The following is a 24,111-nucleotide window of genomic DNA, read 5'->3' on the forward strand; positions in this document are numbered from 1 at the left end:
TGACAGAGAAAGATCATCTTCTCAGGATAACTGTGAAGAAAAGTGAATAAAAGGATAACCCATTCTTCTCAGGATAACTGTGAAGAAAAGTGAACGTAATTAAGTGAATGTGCTTGGAAAACTGGGTAATGTTGGGAAAAATGTAAACACTTTAGGAAGTAAATTTAATTTAGAGGCAATTGTACAGGGCTGGAGCGCTGTATTGCCTCTAAATTAAATTAAATAGTACAGCAGGTAGGGCGTTTGCCTTGCACGCAGCCGACCCAGGATTGACTTCCAGCATCCCATATGGTCCCCCAAGCACCACCAGGAGTAATCTTGAGTGCAGAGCCATGAGTAACCCCTGTGCATCACCAGGTGTGACCCCCCCAAAAAAAAACTAGAAAGAGGCAATGCAATTACTGATTTGGCTACAGTGGCAGAGATCTATCTCTCTGAGCTCCGAGTTTTTAAGTTCATAAAGCAGAAGGTGATTTCCTGTGGAAGATAACTCACCATTAGATCGGGTTCAGAAAGTGCCACAGAAGGAAATTGCTGTTATTTCGCAGTACAGTCCTTGCCTCACCTGAAGGTTTGATCCTGCAAGTTCTCAGCACTTCTTCAGCTTCTCTACAGACTTTTCCTGGCTTCCCTCAATGGATACACAGGCCTGTTCTCAGATGTAAAGGATTCAGTGTTTATCTATTTTTTCAATGTTCTATCTGTTGGGCATTCAGGATGCCCAAGGAGAAGTTTGATTATCAAACTAGACTGATAGCCGATTTTGTGTGCTTAATGTCTATAAATAAATAAAAGTTGCCTTGAGGAATATTTTTAACTGCTGTTAAGATTCCTTTCTCATTCATGTTCTTTCACATATCTATTTCCACTTCTTTTAGTAGAAAAAAAAAGACAGAAACGGAGAACAAAATTTTATTTGAAGACAAAAAGTAGTAAGAGTGTTGCATGTGAAAAGCATGACGGAATGGAAAAGCCTCAGTCCTGGGAAGGCTGCTAAATTGACTTCCCTTAGCTGAGTGGACTCATTGGAACTGGGGTTCCCACCACATCTCGCAGAGCTGCTGGCAATATCTCCACTCCTGAGCACCCACTTGGGAGCTCTTGGCTCCCCTCTTCCTTGTGCTCACCTTACAGGGAATGGCAGTTTATAAATTATTTTGATGAACTGAAACATAAATTTCTTTCCCCATATAAATATGAGGTAGAGTCCTATAAAAGTAGAGACTTTGGGACAAATCCCCCAAAAAGAAGGGGTGGAAAGCACTTCATCTATGTGGCCTGGAGAAGAGATGGCTTGTGGTATGACATGAGAAATGCGTTCTATTAAAATTAATGAAAAAAACTCAAAAAATGTTTTTTCTATAAACTCTAGAGTTACAACTAGGTCTAAATAACAAAATAGCAGATTCAGGCTAAGCTAATGTGCTTTAAAAATGATCACAAAAATGAGATGTGCTTCCAGAGAGGGATTAAGTGGGTTACCTGCCAACAGATGTATGCAGAGAGATGACGTCAATCTGCTGTGTGGGGGGTAGAGGCGGGGAGAAGAGAGACAAAACCAGAGAATAATTAAGTTTTTTGCATTTGATGGAAGGAAATAGAAAATACTCTTGAAATTGTCTCTAATTCTTCTTTGAAATCTGTATGCTTGATATAATTACATAATGAGGAACATACATCCGAGTCCCTGCTGAGGTTTATTATATTGTTTTCCACCAGGTGGCTGTGCTGTCTTCCCGCCCAGACCTGATGTGTTTTCTGAGAGGCTTTGAATCCACCAGAGGGTCAAGGAAATCACATTTCTTGTTGTTGTTGCTGTTGTTGTTGTTGTTGTTTTCATGAGCTCTGAGTTCAAGTACCATTGTTTTTCAGATTCAGAAGATAATTGGTTCTTTGAAGCTTTAATTCTCACTCTGCGAGGAGCTCATTAATCTTACTTTATTTTAAGGAACGGGTTCATGCAATTTGAAAGTGAAATAGCTTTCTCTAAATAAAGGTAGATGTATCCCTGAGTTGTTTTTTCTGTTTTCTTTCCCTTCATGATTCCTTTGCAGCTCTTTCATGAGCTGGGGCTGGACCCAGGGTGAAAAGTTGAACCTGCTCAGACAGCCCCTGCCCAGTTCTGTACGGTACTATCCTGGCAAGGAAGTCTCCAAATTCATATATCTGTCACCAGATACTCCAGCACTCCCTATCCTGCTCCTGTTCTCTTTAATCAGCAAGTCAGTAATTGGCTGCTCTGTTTACTGTTCATTGCCACTTCCAACTAAAAGCAAATCTCATGAGGGGAGGTTCTTGTTTTTGTTTTTGTTTTTTAGGTTTGGACAGTTGGTGGGGGGAGCCATCCAAACGTAGCTCAGCATGACACCTCTGGCTCAGTGAGGAGGAAATGCTCTAGGTGGTGCTTGGATGACCATGTGGTGCCAGGGATTCAACCCAGATCCAACGCATGGGAAGCATGAACTCCGCCCCTTGGACCATCTCCCTGATCCTGAAAGCAGTTTCTTCGCTGTGTGTCTCTCTCAAGAGTTTTGCACAGCAGCGGTGCTTCAGAATTTGTTGAAAGAAAGATCAGAGTGGAGGGCAGATCAGTGTTAGTCTTCTAAAAATCTTTCAGGTAAATATCTGCCTTTTCTTTTCAGACTGCTATTAATTTTGTTCCATAAATGTTGGATTAGGTTTCTCCAGAAATCAAACCAACATCTTCTCTCTCTTTCTCCACCCTGCCTCCCCCTCTTTCTCTCCATGTAGTATCGTCCCTCAAGAGAAACAGTGGCAAAAAGACTTGTATTTATTTTAAGGAACGGGTTCATGCAATTTGGAAGGCTAGCAAGTTTAAGATCAGCAAGACTTTTAGGCTGAAGACCTAGAGAAGAATTGTTGCTGCTTACAAGACTAATGATAGTCCGACAGTCTGCTGAAAGAATTCCGCCTTCTGGAAAGGTCTGTCTTTTTTTTTTTTCTTTAGAATCTTCAACTGATTGGATGAGGCCACCCACTTACGGTCGGTAATATGTTAATTTACATGTTAATCTCATCTTTAAAATACCTTCTCGAAGATATCTAGAATAATATCTCTAGATATCACCATAGCATTAAGCAACATAAATATCAGTCCACTTATCTGCTTTACTGCTGAAATTATCTCAGATATCAACCCACTCATTCTGCTGGCAAAAAATAAAGTTATTGTTAAATAAAGAGGTAGTTTACCCAAAGTCACGGATAACCCACATACCAGCCCAAGGCTGCCCTGTTTTATACTAAAAATGCCATAACCAAGAAGCAACTACAAAGTTATGCTTGAGTGTTAGGTCTCTGGCTTATTTTATGTAAAAATTTTAGCATGTCTTAGTGCAATAGAACTGAAGCAATGACCTAATGTAAGACAACCATAGGCTATCCCAGATAACAAGCATTTTGAGACACTAGCATTGTATGATTTCAAGAGATAGAATGTGGCCTTTTGAATTACACAAAAGTGTACATTTGAATACACACAATCAGAATCATATTATCAATACTTCATCTTTAAAAGAAGCTTATATTTTCATTTTAGAGGTAGGGGTGATAGCAATAAAGTGGAGGAAGGGTGAGTTGTAATGTTTTTAGTCAAGCTAGGGCTCATCTATTAGTATGACTTAAACAAAGACTTACAGAAAATACGGGCAAATATCTGGGGGAAGATTTCCAATACAAGGGAAGTGCCAGTGTGTGAGCTCCATCTAAGTGGGAGTGAGCCTGACCCCTTACGAAATAGCAAATAGACTAGAGCCTATTCGCTGCAGGCCAATAGGGAGAATAATAGAAGTCACAGTAGAGGGCTGAAGGATTCAAGTCACATAGCTCCTCCAGTCATTTTTAATTTTACTGACTTAATTAGAGGACCAGTGGGGAGTTTCAAGCAGAAGAATGTTAAAAGTGAGCTTAAAAATATCATTAAATCATTGTTACAAAGTTGTTCATGGTTGAGTTTGAGTCATTAGATGTTCCAACACCCATCACTTCATCAATGCACATTTCCAGTCACCACACCAGTGTCCCCAGTTTCCCTTCTGTGCCACCCCCTGTGCTGTCCTCAAAGCCTACCTCTCTGGAAGATACTTTTCTTCTCTCCCTCTCTCTCTTTTTCCTTTTTAGGCACTGTAGTTTGCAATACTGTGACTGAAAGGGGATCATGCATATCACTTTCCCTCCCTTCAGAGCTCAGTTTCTCTCCAGAGTGGGTATTTCCAACCATCATTGTTATAGTGGTCCCTTAAACAGAACTTAATTTTTAAAAAGTTTTCCTCTGACAATTCAATTTGGCATACACTTTGGTTTGGTGGTGGAGGTCAGAGGGAGTTGTCAAAACAGGAAGACCAGTGAAGCTCAAAGCCTGCTGTAGATGATGGCTCAGATGATGGCTCAGGTGCTGTTTGTGATGGGGACACAAAGGATTTGGTCATGGAGTAGGAAAGAGTCTATAGTGGTTCTAAGAGGCCAGAGGGATATTACAGGGGTTAAGGCACTTGGCTTCCATGTGGCCAACTCAGCTTCCATTCCTGGGACCATATATATACCTCTGAGCACAGAACCAGGAAGAAGCTCTGAGCACTGCAGGGTGGGGCAACACCTCCAACGTACCCTTTCCACTTCCCCCCACAAAAAGAAAAAACCATGAAAACTAAAGTATCTCTTAGCCTGACTGAATTGGCAGGAAGAGGCTTCCCATCTTCTGGTACAGAGGTGTCAGCAGCATGTCAGGGAAGACGGGAGAGCTCAGATGTGGGCATATGGCACTGGTCATGTTGTATTAACTATCCCAACAGAGAGTGCCATTGGCAGTTTGGGACTCTGGAGAGATCTGGGTTTGAGGTAAAAAATTTGGAAAATGTTCACTCCATTTGATTATTTATTCTGCCTACTCTCAGGGGCCCTCACCTCAGCTACAAATATTTAGAATATACAGCTCCTCCTTCAAAGTCTCATAGTAGAAAAGCAAACATATCTATATAAATGGAAGTGTTTAATAAAAGTAAGTATAAGGTGTATGAGGACTCAGATGCCGAGATAATTAATTCTTAATCCCATACTTCAGGAGAGCCAGGAAGGATTTTAGAGGAGTAAAGATTTCACTGGAACTTGAAGGAGGATTTTCCTTTATCGACCAATTAGGATGTTCCAGGCAGGGGGGAAGAAATAAGTAAATACAGCTTTATGCTTCTTAAGGTAAATGTTAAGTGTGCTTCAACAGGGCATAACTTGTAACAAATTAGACAACTAAAGTCTGGTACCTCACCATAAGTTGGAAAATATAAAGAAAGACATTCTATAATAGATCTACCTATGGTCATATAAGAGAAGAAGGACATTTATTCATAAGACTTAAAATTAAGACTGCCTTCATGTAAGTTGCTTACTTGTGTGTAGCTCCATGGCAATCTATCTACATATATCTTTCCTTCTGATGTGGAAAAACGGAATAATAGTTCATTTCCCAGTCACATGGAAAAGAGGTGGAAGCTCAATCTCAAGACTCAAATGAAGGCAATCCTTTTAAAGGATAGCTCTGAAATTATCCCAGGGCATATACTCTAGAACTTAGAAAATATTTTATGAGTTCATCTGGCAACTCCTCATCTAGATCAGGAGTCTCTGGGTTCAGGGAGGGGTGGGGAAGGCCAAGGCTAAGAAGGCATGGAGAGGATATTAAGGAGAGGTTGGTGGTGCCAGAGTGCGGAGAGCCAACTTGGAAGGCCAGCTCAGACAGAAGTGGAGTCAGCACAGGAGGTCGGCCTGGTCTGTCTCCCCTGTTGCCAGTGCTGCCTTCCTGGCCAGCGTGGCCTGTAGTGACCCACTCCCCAGCAGGCCACTGCTGCCTGAAGTCCTCACCCTTGTCTCTGTGGGTTATTCCACTTCAAAACCTCCCAGTCTGGTAAATACTCAGTGTTCTAGCAAAGAATGGAATCCGCAGAAAGGAAGGGATTGAGGGAGGGTTTTAGAGGAAAGAAAACTTCGTGCTACACATGGAGAATACAACAGGCCAAGCTCAAGGTCAATATCCATCTTGCCTCCCGCCCCAGGATGGGGTAGTGATGACAGGCACCCCTTCTGGAATCTTCCTCCATTCTGGGGTGGGTGGTTGAGTCACAGATGAACCTCAGAAATGACTCCAAGAAACAGAATTTTCCACTTATTTGATTCTTTTCAAAACAGGGTTGTCTAATGTGGTGTCTACTGCCCCAAAGCCTTTGGTGCTGGGTTCCTTCCCAAGTTTTGACAGTTCTACCAACCTCCCTGAGGGTGTGTGCATGTGTGTGTGTATGTGTGTGTGTTTGGGAGAAAGAAGGGTAGTGTGTGTGGGTGTGTGTGTGGGGGGGGGGAAGAGTTGATCTTTTATTCTAGTGCCAAGGAGCTTGGTTTCTTTAAATTTTTCTCTCTGGGGATCAACTTGCTTTTGTGCCTGGGAACCCTGACTGAGTAAGCTGAAGCTGTTAGATAAATGGCCTTACAACTGGCTGCCGCAGTAAAGTAAATGGGACAAAGATAGCAGAGCTGGCTGCTCCTTCCCCTCTCTCTCTCAGACAACCTGGAGCTGGGCTTTTGCCTTCTGCTGGAGAAGCAGGCAGGGAATTTGATGCTGTGCAACACGGCTGCCCACCACAGTGACAAGAGCTTTCAGAAGCCCTTTGGCACCTTCTCCACTCCCTCTGTTTCCCCACAGCAGAACGCTGTGGGCAGGCTCGCATGTGACAGAAGAGCTACATCCAGCGCAGGGCAGTGAGGGCACCTCCCTGAGGTCACACACAAGGACAATCCTCAGACTGGGGCCTGTGAGTGGACGCCCTGCAGCTCTTGCTCGTATTTCTGGATTCACTTCTCTTCCAACATGCCATTTGTCCCCTGTAAATCACTCCAACTCTGTCTCCATTTCCTAACCTCTAAAACAGCATTCCCCCCCCACACACTACTTTCCACTGCCCCCCTCCACTTGCCCCTCCACGTCCCCCCCCCCCCAACACGGATCCCCAGTGAGCAGTTTAAAAACTGGCCGCAGATGAGAGCTGCAATGATTCGTTGACCAATCAAGCTTTCCAGGCCACTGGCCGTGTTTTCCTTCCCCTTCCTGCAGACAGCTAACTTTTCTATACGCAGCTCCTTTGCATTCGGGGACTGCCTTCTTTTTTGGAACGGGGTGGGCGGAGAGGCGATATCCTGCAACGTCCAATATTTTCCTCTAGGAGGAGCCGCGCAGCCCCGATGAGAGTGACACGCACCAACTCCTAGCCCTCTCCGGGGAAGGCTCCATCCCAGCTCCCCGGAATGCTGGGCCGGGACGGCGCTCGGCGCCTCGGCCGCGGGTCTCGAACCGGCCGCTCGGCACTCGGCGCTGCGCCTCCCTCGGGCAGCCGGGGCCCGGCGTGACCCCTGGTGAACCGCGGCCGCCGTTTCCCACCCCTCCCCTCCCAGCCTCCCTTCCCGTTTCACCCCGCCCCTTCCCCCCTCCCCAAGCCTGACAGCCCCGGAGCTGCCAAGCGGGGCGCAGCCATGGGAAGAGGAGGCGGGCTAGGGAGCGGCGGCGGCGGCAGTGGCGGCGGCTGCACCCGCGACGACGGCAACCGCTGCTGAGCCGGGGCAGCGGCGGGGACCCCGGGCTGGGGCCACGCGGCCCACGAGCCCCCGGCACTCTCGGCCCCGACGCGGATTCGAACCCGCGCTTGCTCTCCGGAGTGGAGGAGACTCAGAGGTACTTGGAGGCGGGCTCCGGGAGTCGGGCGCGCCTTTGCCCCTCGGGGGTGCCAGCAGGGTGGCAGGGGACCCCGCGCACGCCCGTTGTTTATGAACATGGGCATCTGCCTTTTGTATTTGCACGGATCCCTTTTTATTTTTGTTTTCTGCCCACCCCGCTCCGAGTGACTTAGGGGTTGCCTTTACTCCCCTCCTCCTGGAGAAGTTGTTTTCTGCTGGTGGGTTGTAACCGGATCCACGTTTGTGTGTGCCTGTGTGCGTGTGCGTGCGTGTGTGTGTGTGTGCGTGCGTGTGTGTGTGTGTGTGTGTGTGTGTGTGTGTGTGTGTGTGTGTTGCAGGGGCGGCGACAGGGAGTTGGGGGCAAAGTCGAACCGCCCTACGCCGGCGGCGCCTACTTGGATCACCGTTGAGGGTGCCTGGGGGGGGCTTCCTCCGAGACAGTTTCGTTCCAGTCGTAAAACTTTTCAAGTGTTTTTTTTTTTCTTCTTCTCTCTCTTTCTCTCCTGTTTGCCATCATCCCCGGGCCCAGGGCTAGGAACTTGCTGAGGCTGCAGCTGCGGAGCGGGGAGAGGTCCCGGGTGGCGCGAGCTGGCCCGCCGGGAGGTGGCTGAGCTGTGACCCTCTGCACCGCGCGCTCCTCCCCTGGGCACGTCCGTGCGGGTGCAGCCGCGCGTGGTTTCCCGCGGAGTTGGGAACGGGGGGAGGACGGGGTTGAGTAGAGAGCCACGGCCAGCAGCCCCCCTGAGCCGGAGTCGATGGGCATCGTGGCCGGCCGAGCCTCGCCCCCACCCCTGACTCCGATGCCACTGTGGGTTGTGAAATCCCGCAGGCTCCAGGTTTGACAACTGCCCCAAGCTCGCGGGCTGGCGGGAGAGTCGGGCAGCGGCGAGAGGGCGCTGCGGCGCTCGGGGCAGAGCGTTTTCTTTGGCTGGCGGGGGCCTGGGGACGTCTCGCCGCCGAGGCCAGGAGTTCCTCTAGAACCCGGGCCCCCGGGGCCGCCGCGCTGCGGAACTCGAGTTGGTGGCCCCGCGCGGGGCGTGTGTGCCGAGTGGGGCGTACGTGAGCGCGGTGTGTGCGCGCTGGGGCGCCGGGGGAGGCGTGTCGGCGCCGGAGCCAGTAGGGTGTGCGCGGGGGGAGGAGGCTCACGAGGGGCCGCCAGCCTGTTTGTGCCGCCCGAGACCTTGGACGGGACTGGGAAAGGTAACGGGAGGCCGGAGGCTGCCAGTGCCTGCAGGGGACTGAAGTACCCCCGGGCCTTCAAAGCAAAACCCCAAGTCCTGGAGCCCGAGGGCTGGTGGGAGAAGGTCCGCAGCTCTCAGGAGCCCCGCGTGGAAGAATGAGGGGCCTCGGGAATGAGTCTATAGAAGCACACTTTCTGCAAGCACCCCCAGAAACCTGCACCCCAGTTGGAGCTGCGGATGTGGGAGTCAGGGGTGCTGCTCTCCACAGTCCGGAGGCTAGATAGTCTCTCCGGGATTCACCTTTAGGTTTCCTGGCCTGCGTGGCAGAGGAGGCGTTCGCCTTTCCCCACAGATGTTGCAGTAGCCCAGATGTGTGAGCAACTGGTGTTCCATCTGGAAGTCTGTTGTCTCATGTATTCAGGGGTGCCAAGGTGGAGACCATGGTGGTCACAAGTATAGGTACATTTCCAGAAACTAAAATGTTAGATCAACACAAAATGATCTCCCATACAGACTTGCTAGTTCTTTTGTGTGACTTTGAGGAAAAGCAAAGCAGAGTGTTGGATCTCTCCAGTTAATGATAGTTGTTTTTTTTGTTGTTGTTGTTTTGTTCTTAACCTGGATTTGGAAGAAGGTGTTCTGACCTAGAGATCCTTGGAAAATATTTTTTGAGACACAAGCATGTACCTGGCCCTCCTCTCCTTCTTCCAGTTTGGTAATTTTTTTTTGTTTTGTTTTATGTTACTCTAAGGAAAATTGGTGACTCGACATGCATATTTTCTTTCTGGAGTAAATATATCACAAATTATAGTTCTGGTCTCCTGGATGCCATGGAAAGCCAACACTTAATAGGAAAGGGTGTGAAACGAAAGTCTATAAATGCAATGACAAAGTGATGACATGAGTGCTTTTCCCTGCAAACTGAGCATAGCTTTGCCATGCAAATATTTGTTCTAGGCAGAGTTTGGAACTGTGTTTTTGATTATAAGTTTTTAAACAGCAGACTCCGCATTATAAATCACTTAAGGGATACTATAGACTTCTCTGTGCTGTCTCTGGCGCCTCTGTTAACAGATGTTTATGGTGCTTGGTAACCTATGGGTTGTAATATTGAGTATCTTGTTAGCTGGGGACATAATGTTTATAGCATAATGTAATAAATGAAGGCCTGGTTGCAGCCGGCTTCTGCCAAGTGCATGAAGCACCATGACATGGAAACAAATCTTGAAGTTGGTCCAGCTTGGCGAGCTTTTGGTCTATCTGCTGGTAAGCACTGTTAATGTACAGATAACTCTCCCAATATAGTGAAAAGTATGGCACAGCAAATTGTTAATCTTAGAATCAAAGCCTGAATTATAGTTTTAAAAAATACACTAATGTGAAGCTGAAACTTTTCAGATCCTCCCCATGACAAAGTACACGTATCATTGACACTTGTTTTGCCTTTTTAAAGGGTGAATTTTTTCTTAAATTTTGCATTTATTTATTTATTAAAGCACCGTGATTTACAAAGTTATTCGTAGTTGAGTTTTGGACATACAGTATTGCAGCACCAATCCCACCACCATTGTCAGTCTCCTTCCACCAATGTTCTCAGGTTCTCTCCCAGATCCCCCCCTACCCCCCTCCCAAACCTGCTCTCTTGACAAGCATCTTTCTAAGTTCAGTTGTTTAAGTTTGAGTCTCTTGACTTCAGTGTTGTTGACTTTGTGGTTTGGATATTTGGCTCTATCATTCCTTAACACCACTAAAGGGCGAGGGATTTTTTTTTTTAATGTCCAGGTTTTTATTTCACTTCCCCCCCCCCAGCCCCGTGTACTCACCTATGATCTTACAAACTCACTTTTTCTTCTTATAAAAACTCTGTAATCTTTGTGGTAGTCATTTAAATACTGTGAGCATGTATCTAATCACTTTCTGAACCTTGATAAGAAGTCAAGTTTGGATAAAACAGGGGTTAGCTCTCTGCTAATTTTGTAAACAGGCACTGCAGGGATGTCTCTTGAGGCAAGTGATTTATTTTTAAACCTGAAATTGTTTTATGTAAATGATGCAGCCACTTCAGTATAGAAAACTTTAGTGTTGCTCTATCAGGAGCCTGAGCATCCACTAAAGTATTCCTTCCTAGCGTGGAGAGAGTGCAGGAGCTAAAGCACATGTCTTGCATGCAGCTGACCTAGCTTCCATCCTCTGAACTAACTACACACCACTACACACTCAACCCCCAAGCACCACCCTGACCTCCCTATCACCCTCTACGAGGTCTGGTTTAATCTCTAGCCTGATTGGATGAATAAGGCCCTCACAAGGAATCTTAGATCTGATTGACCAAGAATATTTGGGCCCTTGGGTCTCCTGGGAATTATATGTGACACACTTCTATCCCCTTCCCCCCATATATTCCTCCCTGCAAATGGACTAGCCCATCTTTCTTGGAAGTGGTCAGATGGGAATCTTCCTTCTGGACTGCTCTGTCCATTCTAGGAAAAATTCATTTTTAGAAGGTTCTCCCTTGTACTGAATCAACATTTTCTTTCACCCATTGACCCACTATTCATTTTGCAGGAGCCACACACAATGGCTCTAATTTCTCTTCCCTTTAAATGCTGTATTTGAAAACAAACACTGTGCTTCATCCTGGTCTATTTTGGCCTATTCTTGCAGCTGTTTCTTATCCACCGTGGGGTCTCACCCTTCTCTGCCCTGAACAATATGCTCTAGATTTCACATTACCACCATCCCTCCTTGTGTGTGTTGTTAAACCCGGACTTCTTATATCCACAAGCTTTTCTAGCAACTTCACTATATTGTTGGCTAGTTTCAAACCTGTGAGCAAGATAATAGTCCATTCTTTCCAAATTATCAATGACCCACAGTCAAACATCATAATCGTTTCAAATATGTTTTTTATACCTGCACTTCCCATAAGACTGAAAGTGTTATACTGTGCAGGTATATAGAATTCGACATGCAGTGGAGATAGCTACTTAAGTTTTTCCTGTCAACAAACATCAACTCGGCCAAATGCTATGTGTAGAATATAATCTTCTGAAGACAGGCAAATCGAAGTTGCAAATTAGAGAAGGAAGGGATTTGTTGCATATTATAGACAGTTCTGGGATACTTTTTAAGTGAACCTCACTCTTTCTGTTTTTACAAGCATGAGTCAGTGCTAACAATCAGGCGTTTATTGAAAGCTTACTCTGGCTAATACCCAGAAAGCATGGCATCTGGACCTGCAGGAGTACATGAGACAGAAATGCATTCTTAAGCAACTGCAATTGAAGACAGGAGTCTTCTCGTATGAGTGTGAGTGGGAGACACACTCACACACAGAGTCAACAACCTACCCTTCCTCCTGGAGGTAAAGGGCTTGTTAATGCTGCCCCAGGAAGACCAAATAGGTTTAGTCCGTCCTTGGTACAGCAGTTTCTACAGCTGCTCTGTACCTGGTCCCAACGTGAAACTAAGGCACTGAAGTCACTCACTTACCAAGCCCTAACCTTCTGAGAGGAAGGAAACAAAATTGGTTCAGACTCGGAAGAGAATGGAGTTTGAAAGCAGGGGCTTTGGGCCCTGGACCTTTACGCTGAATTTTGCCACCAACATGCAGATTACCATCTCTAAGACTTCCTTTTATACTCTGTGGAAGGGATAATGCTTCTTCATCAAGGGCTAGGTAGGGTATTTCCACACAACTTCTGCAGAATTTATGGCCAGTATGACACATCAGAAAGCTCCCCGGAATGATTGATTTATCTTTTATATATTTGTCTGGTTTCTCTAACTGATTGATTCTGGGTCAACCAGATCTGTGGTTTAATACAAAGGCCCAAGTGGAGGAGTTGCTTGGGCCCTGCGGTTAGGGATTATTCAGGTCATACCCTCTGGTGCTCCCTGGCCAGGAGGGCTGTTCCCCGCAGTGCAGGGCTGGTGACTGTGGTGGAGAGTGTGGGGGAGGGGCAGGAGGACGGGTCCCAGGCTAAACCTAGTGGTGTTGGGGAGGGGTGGAGGATATGTCCAGGGTATCAAGCTAGAGTCAGGCACCTGCAAGGCATGAGCCTTAATGCCTGTACTCTCCCTAGCCCTGAACTATGTGTTTTTAACTAATTTACCTTCCCGTATTCCATCCCCAAATCAGTAGAGAACCTCTAGGACAGAGTCCTTAAAACTTCCAGATATGCCTACTGCTGTCATAAGGCTTTCTGATTTTGGTTTTAATAAGAGTCGTGTGGGCATAGAATGTCTCCCTTTAGAATAAAACAAGTGAAATTCCAATGAATTATTCTTCTTAGATTGTGAACTTGTTTAAACATAAATCTACTCGAGTTGGCTGGGCTTTTAAGTGAAAAGTATCTCCTCAGGGAAAAACTCAACTCAGAGATGTGGCACACAGAATTCTGTGATGAAGCCCCCAGTCAGCATGAGAACAGGTAATTTTTATGGTGGAAAGCTGGTGGAAAGCCCACAAGGATCACTTGTATCACTTGTTGATCTTCGATTTGCTCGAGCGGGCACCAGTAACATCTCTATTTGTCCCTGTTGCATGCTAGTGTAGCCCAATGATATCTGCTCGCTCCAGGAACGGGAAGAGTGTCAAATCATTCATTCAGGGTTTTAATGAAGAAGTCTGACTATCTCGTTGGTGGGCAGCCATGTGGTCTTTTGACATCCTGTGGAATCCAGTCGGTACCAGCTCTAGTCCAGCAGTCATCTCTGAATCGCATTACGTGTCTGGCCCAAACTAGACAGTGTCCCTGATTCTTAACCGTCAATGGAAGTCAGAACTCCGGATTCCTTCTCTCACTTGAGTGAAACGTGATACTCCTAGCATAGCTCTTTTGATTCCTTTTGAGAAACCCAAATAGCATTCTCATCCTGTTTGCATAAGGCCCAGGTCTCTGAGGGTATATTTGTGTGGGAAGAATGGTGGAGTCAAAAAGATGTGCCCGGAGCTGGAGGTTCTTTGTCCTCTTAACCACTTCTTCGCTGTTCTTGAAGGCTCTCTTTCCCCTGTGCAGTTCTGGCACCAAGTCATTCCTCATGTTGAGTTCTCAACCCAGGTACAAATAGTTGGTACATTTGGAGATGTTTGTTCCATTGATAGCAAATGGAACATCAGAAACTAGTTCGTTTTTCATGAACATTGTTTTGGTGAGGTTCAGCTGCAGCCCGACCTTTCCACACTCGCGATTGAAGTCGGCCAGAATTTGTGCCACTTCGCTAATGTTTGGTGTTATGAGAATGTTGTCATCAGCAAAGTGGACGTGGTGTAGTTGCCAACCGTCTATCTTCACTCCCATTCCTTCCCATTCCAGTCATCGCATGATGTTCTCGAGGATGGCACTGAAGAGTTTCCGTGAAATGGTTTCACCCTGCTGAACCCCTCTCTTTACGTCAATGATCACTTCCTTGTAGAATGGTGAGATCCTGGTGGTGAATCTGCAATACAGCTTGCAGAGGATCTTGATGTACTGAGTTTGAACGCCCTGTTTGGCCAGGGCTTCGATGACTGCTTCAGTCTCAACAGAATCAAAGGCCTTCTTTAAATCAATGAACATTAGACAGAGCGGCATCTTGAACTCTCTCGAAACTTCAATGAGTTTGATCACTGTGTGGCTATGGTTGATTGTGCTGAATCCTTTTTGGAACCCGGCTTGCTTGCATGGTTGTCCTTCGTCTAGTGTTCTGCCTGTTCTATTCAGGATGACTCAAGTGACCAACTTGTAGACGACAGATAACAGGCAGATTGGGTGATAGTTGCCAATGTCGTGGATATCTCCCTTCTTGTACAACAGAATGGTCCTGCTGGTTTTCCATTGGGACGGAAACTTGCATTCAGACAGGTAGTGTGTGAAAAGCGAGCCAGTGTATTGACAAGTACTGGCGGCAGATTCTTCAAGTGTTCGGGTCTGACCTTGTCTGGACCGGGTGCTGTACGCGTCTTTACCAACAACGAAATGGCGTGTTGGATTTCGGAAGGGAGGACGTTGCAAACAACATATCCATCCTGCCGAATTTGGTATGTGAGCAGAACCAATGTGGACATGGCTGTCGAAGAGATCCGAGTAGAAGTCGTGAATAATCCTCTCCATTGCCCTTCTGGAAGATGTAATAGAGCCATCAGAATGTCAGAGGCCAGTCATCTTGGTCTTGTAGTTGGCGAAGGACAGGCGAGCGTTGCAAATACTTTTCCTGGCTTCTGCCGCATCGGCCAACACTTCTGCTCTTCTCTCTCTGAGGTCTTCCTTTATCACTTCTCTGCACAGCTTTGCGAGCTCGAGCTCGGACGTTAGCTTGTGATTGCCTGAGGGTCATGCCAAACCACATTGGTGACTGAGCTCGAGAGTTTCCAATGACAGACATCTGTTTGTGGCTTTCACACTCTCGGCATTCTACGAGCAGTTATGGAGGTGTTGAGCCAGTTGATCGTATTCCTCATCGATGTTGTCAATGATGGCATCTTCCCATGTTGCCTCAATGGGGGTATTTTTGTTTGTTTTTTTTGGGGTGTTATTTTGGCCATGCTTGGCTGTGCTCAGGGCTTACTCCTGGCTTTGTGCTCAGGGATCACTTCTGGCATGTGGTGCTGAGGATCGCCATTTGCCTTGCCCATGCAAGGCAAATGCCTTATCTGCTGTACTATCCCTTGGCTACCTCAATTACTTATGAAGCAAAAAATTTAAAGTAATTTATAATTTAGAAACAGAGGGGCATCACACCCTTATTATGCTTAGATTAATGATGACACTGAAACTTTAGGACCAGTTTTCCAGGGTTGAAAAGGGATTTGAAAATGTCTCAGGGAGTTTATATTTAAAGTAAAATGGAGTTAGGTTTGGATATTTATGTAGGACTCAGTAGGACTTCTCATACATTCTAGTTTGCCAGCTCTTGGTATATATCCCTCATTATTGGAATGGCATTTTAATTCACTTTGCTTTCATCCAATAAAATATAGTGTCTTTATTTCTTATTTATAGTTCATGTAGGGTTATGTGAGTTTTAATTATATTATGTAAAAAGTACTTCGAAAACTACTTCTGAAAAATGCTGAATAGATAAGATTTTTTATTAGCTAACAGGAAGTAAATTTGACTAAGCTAATGGTATTTTTGGGATCACTGGAAAAATCAAAGAAAAAAATGAATATTTATTGAGTCATTGCTGTGTTCCCAGGAATATGCTAAGCACTCTGGGGAATATAGAAGTATAAAACATGACCCTCGACTGTAGAACATAACATTGAAGCTAGAAAGGCAACACTCATAATGTATGATTAGTACACTGATCACTAATAATGTCTGAATAGGGAACAGTTGACAACAATAAAATTTAATGAAAATTTTTATTGGATTGTAAAATTGTATATTTATTTACCAAGAAGAGTTATGCGTGGGTTGGAGTATTTGGGGAAAGATCTTATGAGCAAAGTGATTTCTGAAGTAGTTATTAAAATGTAAATTGGTAGAAAGGCTTGGAGAATTTGTATGAGAAAACTGGAATACAAATACCAGGAGGCATACCTGGGGCATATCTGGAGGTTCATTGGCAACAGGAAGTGGCAAGGTGAACCGGACTCGGGATTGGTTTTCCATAGGGAGCCCTTCTAATTGCCTCATTGCATCTCAGCCCATTCTTTGAGTAGAAAAATGCTGTTGCCATCTTGAGACTGCTTCTTATTGGAGGAGAAGGGAGATAACTTTTGGTTGTTTCCGTATGCGTTATGTATACAAAGTTTAAACATTTGTATAAATATAAATGTATAAACATTTATATATAAATGTTATATAAATTAAATGTTAAGATTCTATATAATAATATTCCAAGAGATCTGGTAGAGATGCTTAGGGTCTAGAATGTGCTCTTAAATAGACACTATAGTGAAAGAGATGACATGAATTTACCTTCTCTGTTCTCTTTCCAGCCCCTTTGCTTATACTAATAGTCTTGACCCAGTAGGTTCATAGGATCTCATTGGAACTTGAGATCATCTGCCAGTGATTGTCAACCAAGGTATTGCCTTTCTGCAAGGCAGTTCCAGGGGTATTTGGAGATGTGTTTATTAGAGCAACTAGAATTCTAGACTTCTAGTGCCTGGAGTCAAGAGGCAAAATTTTTGGAATGCCAGAGTCAATCCTATATGAGAAAGAATTATTATGCCTTCTCAAACGCCGGTTGGCCCCTGTTTCTGAATCCAGCAATCGCACTTTATTTATAGGTGATAGAATGGGAGTTTCCAAGAAGTGATAATACTTCCCTAGAAGTAAACTCCTCAAAGACATTGTCAGATTTACAACCCATTAATAGCTTTCTTTCAAAGGCGCCTCTGTCTGGTATACCTATGCTCTCCCGTAAATAATAGTAACCACGGACTAATATGTTGTTTATCCATATCATTCACAAGCAAAGGTAATAATTCACTGTATTATCTGATTGAGGTGTGTGTGTGTGTGTGTGTGTGCGCGAGCGCGCAAGCGAGCGTGTGCGTGCGCACGCACACATGCATGCACATGTGCACGATTTACGGCAAGTGACACTTGAGCCGCACACCTTTCTCTAGAAACAGAGATTTGTCTATAATTAGGACTGGCAGAGGCCCGCTATGGTGTCACCCGTTGTGAAAGCCTGAAGATAGGTTGGCATTCTGGAAAGGGTGTGGTAGTGGCTTTGGAATCACATACATTGGCTTGTCTGATTGGAGTGAAATCAGGTTCTGCCATTAACTTCTTTAATGACCCTAGGCAAGTTAATTAAACTTCCTAAGTTTTCCCCACAAAATAGGACTTGGTGATTGTCACTTCACAAGTCTCTTACGTTTTAAATGAGTTTAAAATAGTACCAGGCACACAAACAGACACCGCAGAAAGAACCTTTTAAGAGTTTGTGAGAGAGGATGTAAAACATTCACCCATAAAAGGTTGATTGATACAAATTGCTGCTTTTACTTTTTCCTTCTCCTTTCTCCCATCAACCAGTTAGGGCTTTTATGAGTTTCTTAAGAGAATCTTTTGTTTGAATTAGGTATTGAAACCCCACTCCTTAAGAAGATTCAGCTGGCTAGAGATTCATTTCTTGTGACTTTTCTGTCAACGTGCCTGGAGTATTACTGCATAATGCATAACAGAAACAGATGATTATTGGTGGCATAAGAAATTTAACTTTAAAAATCAATACTAAAAGCCATTCCTGGATGTATAGGTAGTTTCATCAGATTTCTCTCTGAGAGTGTTGGGAAAAACTCCTCAGTCAAAGTGATAATATTTGGCATGTAAAAAGGGACAGTTGAAAGTCGCCCATTTAAATGAGGAAGTTATGGGGAAAGGCATTTGACGGTAGAGGGTCGCCTCTGACAATAGGACCCAGAAAAATGTTCACACAAACCTGTGCTACAAGGAATATGCAGACTTTGATGCATAGGTGCATACTTTCCCATTAATGGAGCAAGTTTATCTTTGTTCAAGAATAATTCTCTTAAAAGGACAAAATTAAGATTTTACTACAATTGTAAAATTCAGTGATTATAATTTTGATTAACAGACATTAATTTATGAAGGAACCTGAAATGATAACATAGCCATTTCAAAGGAGAGCTTAAAGAGCCATAAATGTATAGAGAGTAATAGATATTGAAACAAGTTTACAAAATTAGATCTCTTAGAGGGCAAGAATTCGTTATATCCTGAAGGATTTGCATTTGTAGGGACCAAAAACATGGTGACTTATGTATAACATTACTTCTGATGTCTTAGAGCTGCAGAATAGCGTAGTCAAAAACTAAGACTTAGACCAGCATAAGAACAGGTAATCCCTAGAGGACATACCAATTATTCCAAGAAAATTAGACTTTACAACTAGATTATAAATTCTCCAAGGGAATAGATTATAAATTCTACAAGCAAAACCTATGACAGTGCTGATGATGTTCAAGATCAGACTGGACATGGTATATATTCTTAAAACAAAATAAATATGCAAACAAGAAAACCTTATACAGTAGACATATGTAATTGCACCTTTATCAGAAAACTAAGAGATATTTATAATGGTGTCGTATATGGCAAGAAATTTTATTTTGAGCCTATATACTCACCATCAACCATGTCCTAAATCATATACAACCCAAGGCCTTCCTGTACAATATACTTCTAATTGTCTGTGCATCTCACCATAATCCTGCTAACTCTGAGTCATAAGGCTTTGAGTACCTTAGAAGAGGGAATGAGAGTCAGGGGAGTTAAATTACTTGCCCAGGGATTCACAAGTGATGAATAGCACAGCTAAGATTAAAATAAGTTTTCTGGCTTCAGAACTTACACTCAATATTATACTCATTTACTCCCAGCCTAACTCCTATCCTAGGTGGGTTTTTTGCTTGTCTCTTTGTCCTTGGAAGGTCTGTTATGATCACACTGCAGCAGACACGGACACATGGTATATTTTAATGAGTAGAATGTGCCACCTGGAGACTGAGAATTATTTTCAGAGCCTAATGATGGTGAGACCTGTTTTTTATAATATGCATATAAATTAGCCAGAAAGCTCTTCAGATTATCACTCATAGTCTCATGATAAATTTTTATATGAAGCTAGATAATAAACATGGACAAAGGCATTTCTAATGATCAAGCCATTAATGTTAGAATATGTGTATTTTATATTATAATTTGAATTTGGACAGAGGACCTATTCTCATTGTTTTAGTAGTTACTGTTTTGTCTGTTTATTTCTGAGGTGTTACAGCAGGAATCTGGAATATCTACTGAAATATTTAGCTGATTTTTATATTTTCGGTAACCCACCTGAAAATTACTCTTGGTGACCCTGGAACTCAGAACATGAAACTCAGAAAGAGAAATTCTTATAACTGACTGGAACTTTGGCTCTGGGAAGATAAACAACCTGACTCTACAGGCTAACCAATGCTGAAATGTTTCTAACCTTTAATTCTGAATTCAGAAAAGAATAGGCTTTAAGACTTTTTGTTTATTTTTGCTTTGATTACAAGTTGTTGAAAGCCTAGAGCTACTATGTAGGTAGAACTCAAATTATTGGCTCAGAATGAGATTTAACTTCTAAGAAGATACACAGGGACAATCATGTAAAAGTGGGGGATTTTCTTTTTCTTTTTTGTGTGTTCAAATAAACTTCAATTACACAAATTATCTTTGCTAAACCTAGTTATTTCCCCTAGTATCATCTAGCTGCATCACCTTCACAAAGGTAGAGAATAAGATAGAACCACTGAATCAGAGCTTGAACAATACATATATTACATACATGCTCACTCATCAAACCACATCTTCCTCAACCCCAGACATGCCTTAGGTTAAGTTCTCTGCTGCCAATAGGGGAAAGGGTTTGGGTCTAGGCAGGTACAAGAATGCTTTGAACAAGACCTCAGGACCTTCCTCCTCCCTCTGGAAGTTCTAATTGTAGCAGGAATGAAGATGAAACGTCTCAAGAACAGTGATTCTAGCATGAAACCCTTCACTGTCCCTCAAGTATCTCTTCTCCCTTGGTTTTTCCTTCCAGTCTGAAACTGATTCCTTTGAAAGCTTCTGAGGTAGTAACCCCCAGTGGTTTGGCTTTCCAGCAACACAGGCACAGTGATGGTGCCAAGGACAGCACCATATTGCTACACAAATGGTTTTTTTTTCTTTAAAGTGATTCACAGTGATGCACAGAAAAGTAATCCCACCTTGCCACCACCCTGTTTAGAGCATTGTAGATATTTAAAGGAGAAAAAACAACACTTTTAAAGACATCTGCATAGGGCTTTCATTTACTTACATAACTATATTAGTTTGGTATGGTTTTAAACCATGACTTTTGATCCATTGTGTATATGGATTTTAGACACTATCAATTAATGCAGATTTGCATTAATTGATTAATTAATTGCTGAGCCCTCCTCCTGGGTACTATGGGGTGTATGGAGTGTGTGTGTGTGTGTGTGTGTGTTGGAGAGGGGGGAGACTGCAGACCTATAGGCAGACTGTGCCCCACCCCTGCAGAATGCCATGGTCTTAAAACCATACTCTGAAACCATTTAAGTTAGGTACAGCCTCTCCTGTAAGTATAAACAAAAACAAACCAAAAGTATGTTAAAGGATACCATATATTTCTTTATACTGCATAGATTGCTTGTAGTGTTGTTTATTGTTTCTTTATTCTGTATAGATTGCTGGCTACCACTCTTTAGGCAGTCCTTAGATATTTTTTAGGTGAAAACAGAACACATTTCTATGTCTAGATTCAGATTTGCTTTCATAACTGTTAGATGGCAAATGCTGGGAAAAAGAGTATATTTTCTGTATTTAGTGGGCACTCAATAGTTAGTTTCCTTCACTAACTGTTACTGTGTTAGCAACCAAAGTAGTCATGAGCCCAAAAGTTGGCATAGGATGGTCAACCCCTATTTAATTCCTGGCATCACAAATGGTCACCTATGAGTACACATATGAACACAGACCAGAAGTGATCTCTGAGCGCAGAGCAAGGAGAAAACCCTAAACACAGCCCAGTGTGACTAGTCCCTCCTGTCTCCCAACACACATGTACACACAAACACAAATAGTTACTATGACTTCTTACTACAAAGAGGGTATACCAAACCTTTTTTCTGTCTTATTGTTTGATCCTCTACAATCCCTCACTACGAACCACCTAATTCTACATTTAGTGAAACTGACCTAGGATGGTCAAATAATTTGTGTAAGGACCTCACTGTTGTTAGTGGTAGAGTGAAGACTTGAGCCCAGTTCTTTTTGATTCCAAAGGCAACATCATCTATGCCTCTAACCACTTCCTATGTGGTGGTTTGAAGGAGATGTCTACAAGTCTTCAATACTCAACTCTTTAATAGTCTAATTTCTTTTCTCTTTAGTATGGACTAGACTAAGTGACTCATTTCTAACCAATAAAGTAGATTTGAAGTTATACAACTTTGAAGATTATATTATTCATGTGCCCTGTGGCTGCTGGTTGGAGTGCCCTTCTCTTGAGTTATCCCCTCTGGGTCTAGACGTTCGGCTGCCTTTTTTTTTTTTTTTTGAGCTGCCAGTGGAGAGGCCCACAAGGAAAGGAAGTGAAGAAGTTTTCTAACCACTGCAGAATGAAGGGCCTAGGTCTACAGTGTGAAGACCACATAGCCATTGTAAAAGTGCAGATTATCCATAACCACTGCAAGTTATTGACAACCACTGCAAGTTATTGACAACCACTGCAAGTAGGTGTCTTGGTTGTGGAGCAGAACGTTTAGCTGTTCAACCTCAGAATGGTCAGAACCTGTGCATACACTTCCCCTCATTGCAACAGGTTAATCGAAACCCCCTGAAAGACCTTAAACCAGAAACTTCCGTTTTCTTTTGGGGGTCCCTGCCCCTAGACTGTAGGATAGCAAATGTGTGTTTAAATAGTAAAAATTGCTAATGTTGCATTAATTTGTTATGAAGAAATAAATAGCTGATATAGCCTTGTACAGTCTTGGTCATTTAAAACTATGTTGAATTTCATTAAATCGTAAATTTGGAAACTTTGATATAGCCAGGGAAAATTTTCCAGGTTAAAAATAATAAGACTCAGGGGCTGGAGTGATAGCACAGCGGGTAGGGCGTTTGCCTTGCACGCAGCCGACCCGGGTTCAAATCCCAGCATCCCATATGGTCCCCTGAGCACGGCCAGGGGTAATTCCTGAGTACAGAGCCAGAAGTAACCCCTGTGCATCGCCAGGTGTGACCCAAAAAGCAAAAAAAAAAAAAAACAACAAATAAAAATAATAAGACTTCTCCAAATTGAAGTGATTTTTAAATCTGAAATCCCAATTTACATTGTACTTATTCTGACTTCTTTGGGAGTTGTAATTTTGTTGTACAAAGACTAACTGCTTTAAAATGTATAATTTAAAAGGGAACAATATTAATAATCACCACATTGCTGAAGATAGCATTTGAACTTTTAAAAATCCTCCTGGGAAAGCTCAGGAATTATTCTGTTTGGTAAGTTATCACTCAAGATCTTAAGTTGTCAGAATTGTGTTTGTACTGTGCATGATTTAAAGAGGGATATAAACTAAAGTTGAATTTTAACCTTTTCCCTAGCAATTTTACTCTGCTTTTCAAAGGGTTCCTGAAAGCTCATAGGTCAAGCCATTTCTTGGTTTGCTGTGCTGACAAATTACATTAACTCTGCTTTATGGCCACTTGCAGTTTAATAAATGACTTGGACTTTGATTAATATCTTTTGAGCTTAAGCCCAAGAATTTGTATAAGACTTTTGGATATATTACTGTGAGCTTATTTAAAGATGAACTCTGGAAGGTAGAGAGAAACATATTGTGTTGATTGCATCCCATGTATAAATGTTAAATATTAAATGTTAAATGTTAAATATACCTTTTAATTCCTTACAGAACATTCCAATTGATTTGCTTTTAAAAAAACGTATGTGAAAGTGATTTCTATCATATATTTAAAAAATATTTAGTTAAAGGGCTGTAGTACAGCAGGTAGGTAGATTACTTGTCATGCACACAATATGGGATGTTCTCTTGCATCCCATATGGACTTTCAAGCCCCTTCAGGAGTGATCCTTGAGTGCAGAACCAAGAATAAGCACTGAGCACCATGGGTTGTGACTCCAAAACAGCAACAACAAAATAAACAATTTAAGTGAGTTAAGGAATTCACTCATGGGGTGGATATGGCTAGTTCTAGTTCCTGCTGGTATGCAGAATGAATATAAAGTAGAGGTAGAGTTGCTGGTTTTCCTTGCCTAAGTTGGAGAACATAGACCTAACTCACCTAGACCTTGCATTTCAAAGTGTTTTCTTTTATCCAGTTTGAAACCTGTTTTCTAAATCACTTACTATATTGAACTGGACTTCACAGTATATACATGATCATGACTCATGGGGCTTTTTTTGCATGAAAAAATAAAGATTAATATTTGGGGGAGCTTAATAATAAAGATCCATCACTACTTCCATTCATTTATTCAGTTACACACTCAGAAATTCATTCCTTCATTCAGGCTATGCTATGCTGTGTCCAGAAGAGTAGTGGATTAGGTGCTGGGATTCTGTGCTAAGAAACACAGAAATAGTTTCTCTCTTGCAGCGTTCAGAATCTTTGATGGAGAAAGTCATTAATCAAGTGCTATTAAAAACTTTTATGGGGCTGAAGACATAATACAGATA

At 43.1% G+C, this 24,111-nt stretch overlaps 1 protein-coding gene across 4 annotated transcripts in view; it reads left to right on the forward strand.

Moving 5' to 3' along the window:
• The first annotated feature begins 7,248 nt into the window (after positions 1-7,248).
• Positions 7,249-24,111, forward strand: part of GHR (growth hormone receptor) — a 289,769-nt gene continuing 272,906 nt past the window's right edge. For 2 of the 4 annotated variants that reach the window (XM_055118179.1, XM_012932069.2), the window contains exon 1: positions 7,249-7,729. The gene's annotated coding sequence lies outside the window, so the exon portion shown is untranslated. The remainder of the gene's footprint in view (positions 7,730-24,111) is intronic. The other 2 variants (XM_055118192.1, XM_055118198.1) reach the window with 1 other exon arrangement.

This window comes from Sorex araneus, chromosome 1 (assembly GCF_027595985.1).
Source record: "Sorex araneus isolate mSorAra2 chromosome 1, mSorAra2.pri, whole genome shotgun sequence".
Classification (NCBI taxonomy): Eukaryota; Metazoa; Chordata; class Mammalia; order Eulipotyphla; family Soricidae; genus Sorex; species Sorex araneus.